General features: G+C 39.1%; 1 protein-coding gene across 1 annotated transcript in view; it reads right to left on the bottom strand.

The window, feature by feature from the left end:
- CFAP97 (cilia and flagella associated protein 97) overlaps nt 1-13234 on the bottom strand; it is a 49698-nt gene that overhangs the window by 6123 nt on the left and 30341 nt on the right.

Raw genomic sequence — 13234 nt, forward strand, 5'->3', positions numbered from 1 at the left:
TCTCCAACTCCTAATTCCTATTGGCCCATCTATGCTTTCAGTACTGCTTTTTTTTCTTTCAATTATTGGCCACCCTGTGGCACATGGAGCTCTCGGGCCAGGGATCAGTTCTGAGCCATAGTTACAACCTAAGCCACAGCTGTGACAATGCTGGATCCTTAACCCATTGTGTGGGGCTGGAGATAGAACCTGCATCCCTGTGCTCCCAAGATGTCATTGATCCCACGTGCCACAGTGGGAGCTCCTGAACTGTTTTATAAATTGAAGATCCTTCATAAAATTTAGTTTGGGGAGTTCCCTTCATGGCTCTGTGGTTACAGAACCTGACTAGTATCCATGAGGATGTGGGTTTGACCCCTGGCCTCGTTCAGTGGGTTAAGGATCAGGCGTTGCCATAAGCTGTGGTGTAGGTTGCAGATAAGGCTCAGAACCTGCATTGCTGTGGCTGTGGTGTAGGCCAGTGGCTATAGCTCTGATTGGACCCCTAGCCTGGGAACCTCCATATGCTGTGAGTGTGGCCCTAAAACAAAGGAAGACAACAAAACAAAACAAAACAAACATAAAATTTTGTTTGGGAAAAATAAAATTTTTTCTCTTAAGAAGTCTGAAAATTGATTCAGGGATTAAGATGGAGGAATAGAAGGACTGGAGCTCAACGTCTCTCTAAAAACAACAAAATTTAAAACTAAATGCTGAGTAATCTTCAACCAAAGGGAGGGAAACCTTAAAAAAGATATCCTACTCCAGAAGACAAAGAGGAGGCCACATCAAGAGGTAGGAGGGGTGATTACATGATATAAGCAACCCCAAACCTCCTGGGTGGGAAACCCCACAGACTGGAAACTAACTGGTTCACAGAGACTCAACTACAGGAGTGAAAGTTCTGAGCCACACATCAAACTCCCATGTGTGGCAATCTGGCACTGGGAGAAAGAGCCCCCAGAACATCTGACACTGCAGGCCAGTGGGGCTTGTGCGCAGGAGCTCCACGGGAGTAGGGGAAATGGAGACCCCATTCTCAAAAGGCGCACACAGACTTTCATGTGCACTGGGTCCCAGGGCAAAGCAGTCTCCATAGGAGTCTGGTTCAGACCTGACTGCAGTTCTTGGAGGACATCCTGGGAAAACAAGGTGAGTGTGGCTTGTGTGGGGGAAGGACATTGGAAGCAAAGCCCTCAGGAATATTCAGCAGCCTGCCTTTTTCTGGAGGTGGCCATTTTGGGAAAATCTGGCCCCACCCATCAGCTCTGAAAAGTCCCAGGCCAAACAACAATCCAGGTGGGATCACAGCCCTGCCCATCAGTAAACAGGATGTCTAAAGACCCCCCAGGCACACACCACCTCAAATCCCAAACTGAGACAGAGCCCCACCCACCAGAGGGATAGGAATCAGCTCCACCTACCAGTAGGCAGGCATCAGTCCCTCCCATCAGGAAGACTACAGCAGGCCCCCTACAACTTCAGTGACAAGGGGGGCAGACACCAGAAGTAAGAGAGGCTACAACTCTATTATTTGAAAAAAGGACACCACACCAAAAACCTAGAAAAAAATGAAAAGACAGAGAACTATAACTCAGATGAGGGAGAAAGGAAAAAACCCCAGAAAATCAGCTAAGTGATAAGGAGATTCCCAGCCTCCAGGAAAAAGACTTTAGACTGCTGATGCTGAAGATGATGCAAGACATTGGAAATAAACTGGAGGCAAAGATGGATAACTTACAGTAAACACCCAGCAAAGACATACATATATCTTTATAAAACTTAAACAAGAAGAGATGCAAAATACAATAACTGAAATAAAAAATTCATTAGAAGCAGCCAACCACAGAATATAGGAGGCGGAAGAACGAATAAGAGAGGTGGAGGACAGATTAGTGGAAATCACAGATGTGGAACAGAAAAGAGAAAAAAGATTGAAAACAAATGAAGAGAGTCTCAGAGAACTCTGGGACAACGTTAAACACACCAACATCTATATTATAGGGGTGCTAGAAGGAGAAGAGAGAGAGAAGGGAACAGAAAAAACACTCAAAGAGACAGTAGTTGAAAACGTCCCTAACATGGGAAAGGGGCCACTCGCTCCAATCCAGGAAGTGCAACAAGTACCATAAAAAATAAACCCAAGGAGGAACACCCTGAGACATACATTAATCAAACTGACCAAAATTAAAGACAAAGACAAAATACTGAAAGCAGCTAGGGAAAAGAAACAAATAACATACAATGGAACCCCGATAAGGTTCTCGGCAGATGTTTCAGCAGAAACTCTGCAGGCCAGAAGGGAGTGGCATGATATACTTACGTGATGAAAGGAAAAAACCTCCAACCAAGATTACTGGACCAGCAAGGCTCTCATTCAGATGTGAAGGAGAAATCAAAAGCTTCACAGATAAGCAAAAGCTAAGAGAATTCAGCAACACTAAACCAGCCTTACAACAAATACTAAAGGAACTTCTCTAGGCAGAAAAGAAAAGGCTGCAACCAGAAACAAAAATACCACAAATGACAAGGCTCACCAGTAAAGGTATATATACAGTAAAGATACAATATCATTCATGCACAATTATGCCACCAAAATCAGAAATTTTGAGAAGAGGACGGTACACATGCAGGACACTGGAGATGCACTTGCAATTAAGAGACCAACAACTTAAAACAATCTCATATATATATAAATGCTTATATCAAAACTTCAGAATAATGGCAAACCAAAAATCTACAATTAAAACACAAACAAGAAAAATCAACTCAAATACAGCACTAAAGATAGTCATCAAACCAGAAGAGGAGAGAACAAGAGAAGAAGGGAAGAAAAAAGAGCAACACAAACAAATCCAAAGCAATTAATAAAATGGAAATAAGAACATACATGTCAATAATTACCTTAATGTTAATGGAATAAATGCCCCAACCAAAAGACATAGACTGGCTGAATGGATACAAAAACAAGACCCATATATATGCTGTCTTCAAGAGACCCATTTCACTTCTAGGGACACATACAAATCGAAAGTGAGAAGATGGAAGAAAATATTCCACGCAAACGGGAATCAAAAGAAATCTGGAGTAGGACTCCTCATAACAGACAAAATAGACTTTAAAATGAAGAATTAAAAAAAAAAAAAAAAAAGGAGTTCCTGTTGTGGCGCAGTGGTTAACGAATCCAACTAGGAACCATGAGGTTGCGGGTTCGGTCCCTACCCTTGCTCAGTGGGTTGGCGATCTGGCGTTGCCGTGAGCTGTGGTGTAGGTTGCAGACGCGGCTCGGATCCTGCGTTGCTGTGGCTCTGGCGTAGGCCAGTGGCTACAGCTCCGATTCGACCCCTAGCCTGGGACCTCCATATGCCTCGGGAGCGGCCCAAGAAATAGCAACAACAACAGCAACAATAGACAAAAAAAAAAAAAAAAAAAAAAAAAGAAGAAATAGAAAAGATGAACGGACCAATCACAAGTACTGAAATTGAAACTGTGATTAAAAAACTTCCAACAAACAAAAGTCAGGACCAGATGGCTTCACAGGCGAATTCTATCAAACATTTAGAGAAGAGCTAATACCTATCCTTCTGAAACTATTCCAAAAAATGCAGAGGAAGAGATACTCCCAAACTCATTCTATGAGGCCACCATCACCCTGATACCAAAACCAGACAAAGATTCCACAACAAAAGAAAGCTACAGGCTGATTTTACTCATGAACATCGATGCAAAAATCCTCAACAAAATACTAGCAAACTGCATCCAACAATACATTAAAAGGATTGTTCATCATGATCAACTGGGATTTATCCCAGGGATGCAAGGGTTCTTCAATATCTGCAAATCCTTCAGTGTGATACACCACATTAACAAAGTGAAGAATAAAAACCATATGATCCTCTGCATGTAGATGCAGAAAGGCTTTTGACAAAATCCAACACCCATCTCTGATAAAAACCCTTCAGAAAGTGAGCATAGAGGGAACCTACCTCAACATAGTAAAGGCCACATATGACAAACCCACAGCGAACATCATTCTCAATGATGAAAAGCCAAAAGAATTCCCGCTGAGATCAGGACCAAGACTAGGATGTCCACTTTTGCCACTACTCTTCAACATAGTTCTGGAAGTCCTAGCCACAGCAATCAGAGAAGTAAAATAAATAAAAGGAATCCAAATTGGAAAGGAAGAAGTAAAAGTATCCCTATTTGCAGATGACATGATTCTATACCTAGAGAATCCTAAAGATTCTACCAGAAAACTGTTAAGAGCTCATCCACGAATTTGGCAAAGTCGCAGGATACAAAATTAATACATAGAAATCAATGGCGTTTCTATACACTAACAATGAAAGAGCAGAAAAGGAAATTAGGGAACCAATCCCATTTACCATCGCACCCAAAGAATAAAATACCTAGGAGTAAACCTACCTAAAGAGGCAAAAGACCTGTACTCTGAAAACTATAAGCCACTGATGAAAGAAATCAAAGATGACACAAATAGATGGAAAGATATACCATGCTCTTGGATTGGAAGAGTTCATATTATCAAAAGGACTATACTACCTAAGGCAATGTACAGATTCAATGCAATCCCTATCAAATTACCAAGGACATTTTTCACAGAACTTGAATAAAATATCTTAAAGTTTGTTTGGAAGCACAAAAGACCCAGCATAGCCAAAGACATCCTGAAAAAAAACAATGGCGCTGGAGGAATCAGGCTCCATGACTTCAGACTAGACTACAAAGCAACAATCATCAAAACCGCGTGGTACTGGCACAAAGACAGAAACAGAGATCAGTGGAACAGGATAGAAAGCCCAGAATTCAACCCACGCACCTACGGCCAACTAATCTATGACAAAGGAGGCAAGGATATACAATGGAGAAAAGAAATCCTGTTCAATAAGTGGTGCTGGGAAAACTGGACAGCCACATGGAAAAGAATGAAATTAGAACACTCACCACAAAATAAACTCAAAATGGATTCAAGACCTAGATATAAGACCAGACAATATCAAACTCCTAGAGGAAAACATGGGCCACAACACTCTGACATAAACGACAGCAACATCTTTCAGATCTACTATAGAGTATGACAACAAAAACAAAAATAAACAAATGGGACCTAATCAAACTTCAAAGTTTCTGCACAGCAAAGGGAACCCTAAACAAAATGAAAAGACAACCCACAGAATGGGAGAAAATCTTTGCAAATGAATCAACTGACAAGGGATTAATCTCCAAAATTTATAAACACCTCCTACCACTCAATACCAAAAAAACAAACAACCCCATCAAAAAATGGGCAGAAGATCTAAACAAACAGTTCTCCAAAGAAGACATACAGATGGCCAAAAAACACATGAAAAGATGTTCAACATCACTCATCATTAGAGAAATGCAAATCAAAACCATTATGAGGTACCACCTTATACCAGCCAGAATGGCCATCATCCAAAAGTCTACAAACAAGAAGTGCTGGAGAGGGGGTGGAGAAAAAGGAACCCTAGTACACCCTTGGTGGGACTGTACATTGGTGCAACCACTGTGGAAAACAGTATGGAGATGCCTCAGACAACTACAAACAGAACTACCATTTGATCCAGCAATCCCACTCCTGGGCATCTCCCCAGGGAAAACCATGACTCACAAAGACACATGTACTCCGATGTTCATTGCAGCACTATTTGCAATAGCCAAGACATGGAAACAACCTAAATGTCCATTGACAGAAGAGTGGATCAAGAAGACGTGGTACATATACACAGTGGAATATTACTCAGCCATTAAAAGGAACAAAATACCACCATTTTTAGCAACATGGATGGACCTAGAAATTATCATGCTAAGTGAAGTCAGCCAGACAATGAGACACCAACATCAAATGCTTTCACTGACATGTGGAATCTGAAAAAAGGACAGAATGAACTTCTCTGCAGAACAGATACTGACTCACAGACTTTGAAAAACTTATGGTTTCCAAAGGAGACAGTTTGGAGGGTGGGGGGATGCTTGGGGTTGTGGGATGGAAATCCTGTAAAACTGGATTGTGATGATCATTGTACAAGTATAAATGTAATAAATTCACTGAGTAATAAAAAAAAAGAAGTCTGAAAATCAACTACTATAGAACACAAAAAGTTTTAAAAGAGGTATATAAACCAACTAGCCAAGGCAACATAGTATCTAATACATGTATCTGCAGTAATATGATTCATTAACAGAATAATGTAGACAATTCCTAATTTATCTCATAATCCTTTCTTCATAAATCAGGTGAAAGAGTTTTTGCTTTATTTTCACAGACTTCAGTGAGAAAAGAATGTTTAAGTAGAGAAATGGACTGGGGAATTGATCCATGATTGTGTTTTATTATTTTTTTTCTTGTCTTTTTTTCTTTTTTTTTTTAAGGCTGCATCCGCGGCATATGGACCCAGGCGAGGGGTCTAATCGGAGCTGTAGCCACCAGCCTATGCCTGAGCCACAGCAACCTGGGATCCGAGCCGTGTCTGTGACCTACACCACAGTTCATGGCAACGCCAGATCCTTAACCCACTGAGAGAGGCCGGGCTTGAGCCTGCAACCTCATGCTTCCTAGTCAGATTTGTTAACCACTGAACCATGACGGGAACTCCTTATTATTTTCTTTATTGTTTTGAACTTTCTCAGCAGCAAACTAATTTTTTTTTTTTTTTTTTTTTTTTTTTTTGCCACAAGTGGAAGTTCTTGGGCCAGGGATTGAACCTGTGCCACAGCAGCGACCCAAGCCATAGTAGTCACAATGAGAACTCCAGCAAGCTGAGTTTTATTTGAGAAGAGAACACTGTTCCGTACTAAGATTTGCATTAAAAAAAAAAAAAATCAGCCTCATGAGTTCAGACACAGGACAAGTTTTCTCTGTACAATCTTTTTCAACTCAGTCTTCTCCTTTTATTGTGGTAAAATCCATCTAAAATTCACCATGCTTAGACATACAGTTCAGGGCCTTCAGTACACTCACTTTCTCCAGAACTTGTTCCAACTGTTATCAGCCCCACTCCTGCCCTGCTGTTCTGAGGCTCATTATCAGTGATCCTGAGCCATTCCAGAGAAGGAACAGATGGTGGGAGAATAAGCTAAAGAATTCACTGAAGAGCTGTCAAGGAAAGGAGGACAGGGGCTGCAGAATGAAGGGCACCTGCAGACAAGCAGCAGGTGTGCAGGAAGGAGGAGGCAGACCCACCAGGAGGACTCAGCCTGCCAGCTCATCCTCATGCAGGAAACGCCCTTCCTCAGACGGTTGCCTTCAAAAGCAGGAAAGAGTCAACTCCTCAGTGAAGTATTCTCCAACTACAGTAATGGAGCCTTTTGCTGAGCTCAGACTCAGGATCCATGTGACTGTAAAGTCTATGGTCTTTCCATCATAACATATTCTCTCTCTTTTGTAGACAGAGAAACTATATATAATTTAGGTGCCAAAACCTATTAATAATATATTTTTCTGGAGTTCTGAGTCATGGCTCAGCAAGTTAAGAACCCAACTAGTATCCATGAGGATGCAGGTTCGATTCCTGGCCTCACTCAGTGGGTTATAGATCCACAGTTGCTGTGAGCTATGGTGTGGGTTGCAAACGTGGCTTGGATCTAGTGTTGCTGCATCTGCGGTATAGGTCAGTAGCTGCAGCTCTGACTGGACCCCTAGCCTGGGAACTTCCATATCCCACAGGTTTGGCCCTAAAAAAAAAAAAAAAAGACTATATCTTCTCTACCTGCAGATTACACCTGAATAAGAAACTTCTCATGTATTATGTCATCAACAATTTTTACTAAGAGCAACATTTGCTGTTTTATATGATTATCCTATTAACTATGACTGAGCTATGCATGGTGGAATGGACAGGACAGAAAACTCAGTATTTTCAGTTACCTACTAATTTTGTTTTTGGACTGGTAGAAGATTCAATGTTTTTTAGATAAGCTGTATTTTAGATAAATTAGCAGTTGTATGTGTATTTTTCCCTTCTATAAACGTAAAAAAAAACCCCACCATCATACTTATTTATCAAATATAAAACATGATCAAAATTAATTTCAAAATAATCTGACAATACAGCAAAAAGGTAATAAACCCATTCTGTAGTCCTGATATATCACTTATCAAGTTTACATGCAGGAACTTGGGAAATAAGACAGCGATGATTTGGTTCAGCTGTCCAAATCACATGAAAACATGTCATTATCTGTGTGTTATATGAACATAAGAAACTAAGCAAAAGCTAAAGGAATGAGGAGTTCCTGCCATAGCACAGTGGGTTAAGAATCTGACTGCAGATGTGTGGGTTTGATTCCTGGCCAAGCACAGTGGGTTAAAAGATCTGGCACTGCTGCAGCTATGGCATATTAAAAAAAAAAAAAAAAAAAAAAAAAAAAAAAAAGATGAAGAAGAAAAAGAAAAAAAAAGAAAAAGGAATGATTTCAGATAGAAACAGCTCTTACTGGGCGTTCCTATAGTTGCTCAACAGAAATGAATCTGACCAGGAACCATGAGGTTGTGGGTTCGATGCCTGGCCTTGCTCAGTGGGTTAAGGATCTGGTGTTGCCATGAGCTGTGGTGTAGGTCACAGATGCAGCTTGGATCTGGCATTGCTGCGGCTGGCAGCTACTGCTCTGATTCAACCCTAGCCTGGGGACTTTCATATGCTGTGGGTGCAGCCCTAAAAAGAAAAAAAAAAAAAAAAAAAAAGAAAGAAAGCAAGCAAAAAAAAGAAATAGAAATAGCTCTTACTTACAGAAACAATATCAAAAGATCAAGTATTAATTACAGTGTAAAAAACCCTAAAATTCAAAGTATCTACTTTTCAATCAAGTCACTAATTTAGAAGTCCTGAGTAAAACTTTTAACAGGTTAGGAGTCCCTGTCATGGTGCAGCAGAAACAAATCCAACCAGGAACCATGAAAAAAAAAAAAAAAAAAAAAAAAAAAAAAAAAAAAAAAAAAAAAAAAAAGAACCATGAGGTTGCAGGTTTGATCCCTGGCCTTGCTCAGTGGGTTAGGGATCCGGCGTTGCCATGAGCTGTGGTGTAGGTTGCAGACGTGCTCGGATCCTGCATTGCTGTGGCTCTGGCGTAGGCCGGTGGCTACAGGCTCTGATTAGACCCCTAGCCTGGGAACCTCCATATGCCACAGGAGTGGCCCTAGAAAAGGCAAAAAGACAAAAAAAAAAAAAAGAAAATATAAGTTATCTATCCAGAGAGACCTGGATTTAAACCTTGGCTCTGCCATTGTGTGACCTTGGTCAAATGACTCAATGGAGATATTAACAATGAAGTAAAACTCAAAGAGTCAATTTTGAGTAGTAAGGCATATAAAATGCTCAGAACAGTGCCCAACATATAATATGGACTTATTAAGTATTAATGTTACCTTAATACCGCTTTAATTATTTTCTAACTGTTTGACACCTAGTACTATCTTCCTAGCTAGGTTATATAGCACATTACAGGGCAGTATTTTATATTTTTTCTTATATTCATTCCAGTTTCTTACATAGCTCATAGCAGACATTAAACAAGTATCTGTTAAATGGATTGAAAAATGGTAAGAATGGGTGTTATATTCCAATTTATGGTTAACAAAATCTTAGAACTGCTACTCAAATCAGACTCTAATAATGAATCCCAACAAAGTTTGTCCAAATATATCTTCTATTTAGGAAGTATCATTCTTTCTGGAAAGAAAATTAACCCAGCCTGAATCTTGTCTGTCTTCTGTGGTAAAAAGATTAAAACCAATGAATGGACAAACAGTGAGTTAAATGATTTCTGCAGTTGTCAGCAGAATAGAATTGCTTTATTGTTTCCAAAGTGAAAAAGCAAAGACTCTGAAGGACATTAAAGAGTAACAAGTGTCCTACAGTCAGGGAAAATCAGGACAATTCTGCACATTTTTTCATAGCTGGAGTCATATTTAGTTATCTTTGTTCTATGGACAATAACCAGAGGCGGAAAACCAGAGTGACTGAACTATAAATTATTTCAAGATCTTGGGACAAAGGTTCTGATTAATCCAGAGATTGATAACTCATCAGGTATGAGATTTGCTATAAATCTTCATCTTTGTGACAATTTACCACCCTCTCTTTAATAGTTTTCACATTCTATCTAAAATTACCTCTCTAAACCAGCAAAGAACAGAAGAGGGAGGAAGGACTTTACTTTCATTTAATGTTTTTAAGAACGGTTTGAATTTTATAAATTTATACATGCATTGCTTTTACTTTAAAAATAATACTTAACATAGGAACTACTGAGTGGAGAGATTATGGTTTATTTTATTCAATTGCTCTTCCCACCCACCTTCTTCCACAGCTCAGCACACTGACATACATGCATGTAGGGAATGAGATAATCTCATTTCTTTTGGAGAGTAAGGTGAAACTGTAAGTATCCTACTGACCTCTCTTCCTTCTGCTAAGATTATCCTTCCATTCTTTCATAATAACAGAATTCATATTATGTCTAAATGGATATAAGGAGATATAATTTAACAAGAATACTTCAAAATTCATGAATTAAAAAATTTGTCCCTTTCTGAAATCATAAATTTCTAATGTAATTGAGTTTATATGTAGCAAGGACGCCCTCTACTGGATAGAGTTACTTTTTCTTTACTATTTGATTTATTTCCTGTGTGAATGAGAAGGAAAGGTAGTATTTGCTTATTGAAACAAATAATGAAGAGCTCAAACTTCACCAGAAAGACAGATAAACATTCTGCTTTCAACCATAAAGCACAGGACTCAACTGATTCAATATCTTGCTCTCCTTTTCTACCTTTTCTGCACAGCACTACTTTGTCCTGAGTTCAACAGCGTCTGGATTGCTAAGGAGCTAATGTGGGAGTTCTGGAACAGAACTGCTGTAGTCATCATGCCCACCAGCCATCTGAACTGGCCTCAGGCTTTAGAGATGGAGCAAATGAAGGATTATAAATCATAAAAATTATAAAGTAATGGTGGTCCTGACTGTGCAGGACATATGACACAAAAGTGCTGTGTATACATGTGTGTTTTGACTGTGAACAGTCTAGCAAACAGGTTGAAAAGTATACCATCTCACACTGAAGAACTATTAGAGACAATGTGGCTCTAACTAAGGGCTTGATAGGTGGCTGGTTATACAATAAATACACAAAAATTTAGAGTTCACAAAAGTAACCAGTTAGAAAACATGATGAAAGACTTCACGGACAATAGCATCATAAAAACACATAGTTTTGAAAACTACAAAACCTTACCAAAGCAGAGTATAAGAAAGCTTGAGTAAATGGAAAGAAAAACCATATTTCTAGATAGGAAGGTAGTATTTTAAGAGTGTCAAATACTCTGCAATGAGAATGTGAATTCAACACAATTCTGACAAAAATTTCTAATAAGAATTTATAAGGAAAAATTTAATCAGTCATTATGACTATTATTATGAAGAATGCAAAGAAGTAGCCAAGAAAAATTTTTAAGGGTATAATATTAGTTTTATTTTGGTTTAGAGGATAAAGAGTTAAGCATAAATCTGGAAGATTACTTTTCCTTACAATAACATAATAAAAATATCTTATAATAGGAGTCCCCATCATGGCACAGTAGAAATGAATCTGACTACAAACCATCAGGTTGCAGGTTCGATCCCTGTCCTTGCTCAGTGGGTTAAGGATCCAGCATTGCCAGGAGCTGTAGTGTAGGTCACAGATGTTGCCATGGCTGTGGTGGTCATAGATGTTGCCATGGCTGCGGTGTAGGCCAGTAGCTGTAGCTCCAATTCAACCCCTAGCTTGGGAACATCCATATGCCACGAGTGCAGCCCTAAAAAGCAAAAAAAAAAAAAAAAAAAAAAAAAAATTATAATAAAATTGTTTATTTTCCTGTTTAGCTTTAAGCTACCTTTTTCCATGTCTCATGAATTAAGTTTCTGATTCAGAGCTGCACTATCCAAAGCCACAAACCACATGCAGCTATAGAGCATTTAAAATGTGGCTGGTCTAAACTGCAATGTTCTAAGTAAATATACAACAGATGTCAAAGACCTATTTAGTATTAAAAAAAGTAAAATCCTTCACCATTAATTTAATATTCATTATATGTTGAAACATAATATTTTTAACTAATTCAGTTAAAGATTATAGCAGAAAAATTTCACATGTTTCTTTGACCTTTCTAATGTGACTACTAGAAAAATTTAAATTATGTATGTGGTCCACATTATATTCTACTGTTCTTGAGGGTAACAAGTCAGATCTTACTCTGAAAGGGAGAAAAATATTGCTCATATATACAAACCACTATACAAAGTAAAAAGAATAAAATAGTGGTAATTTCCCACTGTTTATTAAAATAGCTGAGATGTACAACTGGTATGGGGAATAATAAAAACTGTAAACAGAAGCTGCTTAATGGTTTGCATCCTTTTTGTATACAAAATGGCCACTAGGCATTAGTGGTTTCAACTTCTCAAAAGCAAACACAGGTTCCTTAAAAACATAAATACAGAATTACTACAAGACTCAGTGATTCCACTCTTAGGTATGTAGCCAAAGGAACTGAGAGCAGTGACCTGAACAGATACTTGAATGTCAGGGTTCCCTACAGCACTATTCACAACAGCCAAAAAGTGGAAAACAACCCAAGTATCCATCACCAGGCAAATGAACAGTTGAAGTGTGACTCATACATAATAATGGAATATTATTCAGTCACAAAAAGGAATGAAGTTCTGTTATAGGCTACAACAAACACAAACCTTGAAAACATGCTAAGTGAAATAACCCAGGAGTTCCCTTCATGGCGCAGTGGTTAACGAATCCGATTAGGAACCATGAGGTTGCGGATTCGATCCCTGCCCTTTCTCAGTGGGCTGACAATCCGGCGTTGCCATGAGCTGTGGTGTGGGTTGCAGACGCGGCTCGGATCTTGCGTTGCTGTGGCTCTGGCGTAGGCCGGCGACTACAGCTCCAATTTGACCCCTAGCCTGGGAACCTCCATATGCCGCTGGAGCAGCCCAAGAAATGGCAAAAAGACAAAAAAAAAAAAAAAAAAAAAAAAAAGAAATAACCCAGACACAAAATGACAAATATTCTATTATTCCATGTATATGAAATATTTAGAATAAGCAAAATCAGAGAGACAGAAAGTAGATTAGAAGTCAGTAAGGGCTGAGGGGAAGGGGGAAAGGGAGGGTTACTATTCAACAGGTACAGACTTTCTGTACAAGTGACCAAGAG

Source organism: Sus scrofa, chromosome 15 (genome assembly GCF_000003025.6).
Source record: "Sus scrofa isolate TJ Tabasco breed Duroc chromosome 15, Sscrofa11.1, whole genome shotgun sequence".
In the NCBI taxonomy this organism is placed as follows: domain Eukaryota; kingdom Metazoa; phylum Chordata; class Mammalia; order Artiodactyla; family Suidae; genus Sus; species Sus scrofa.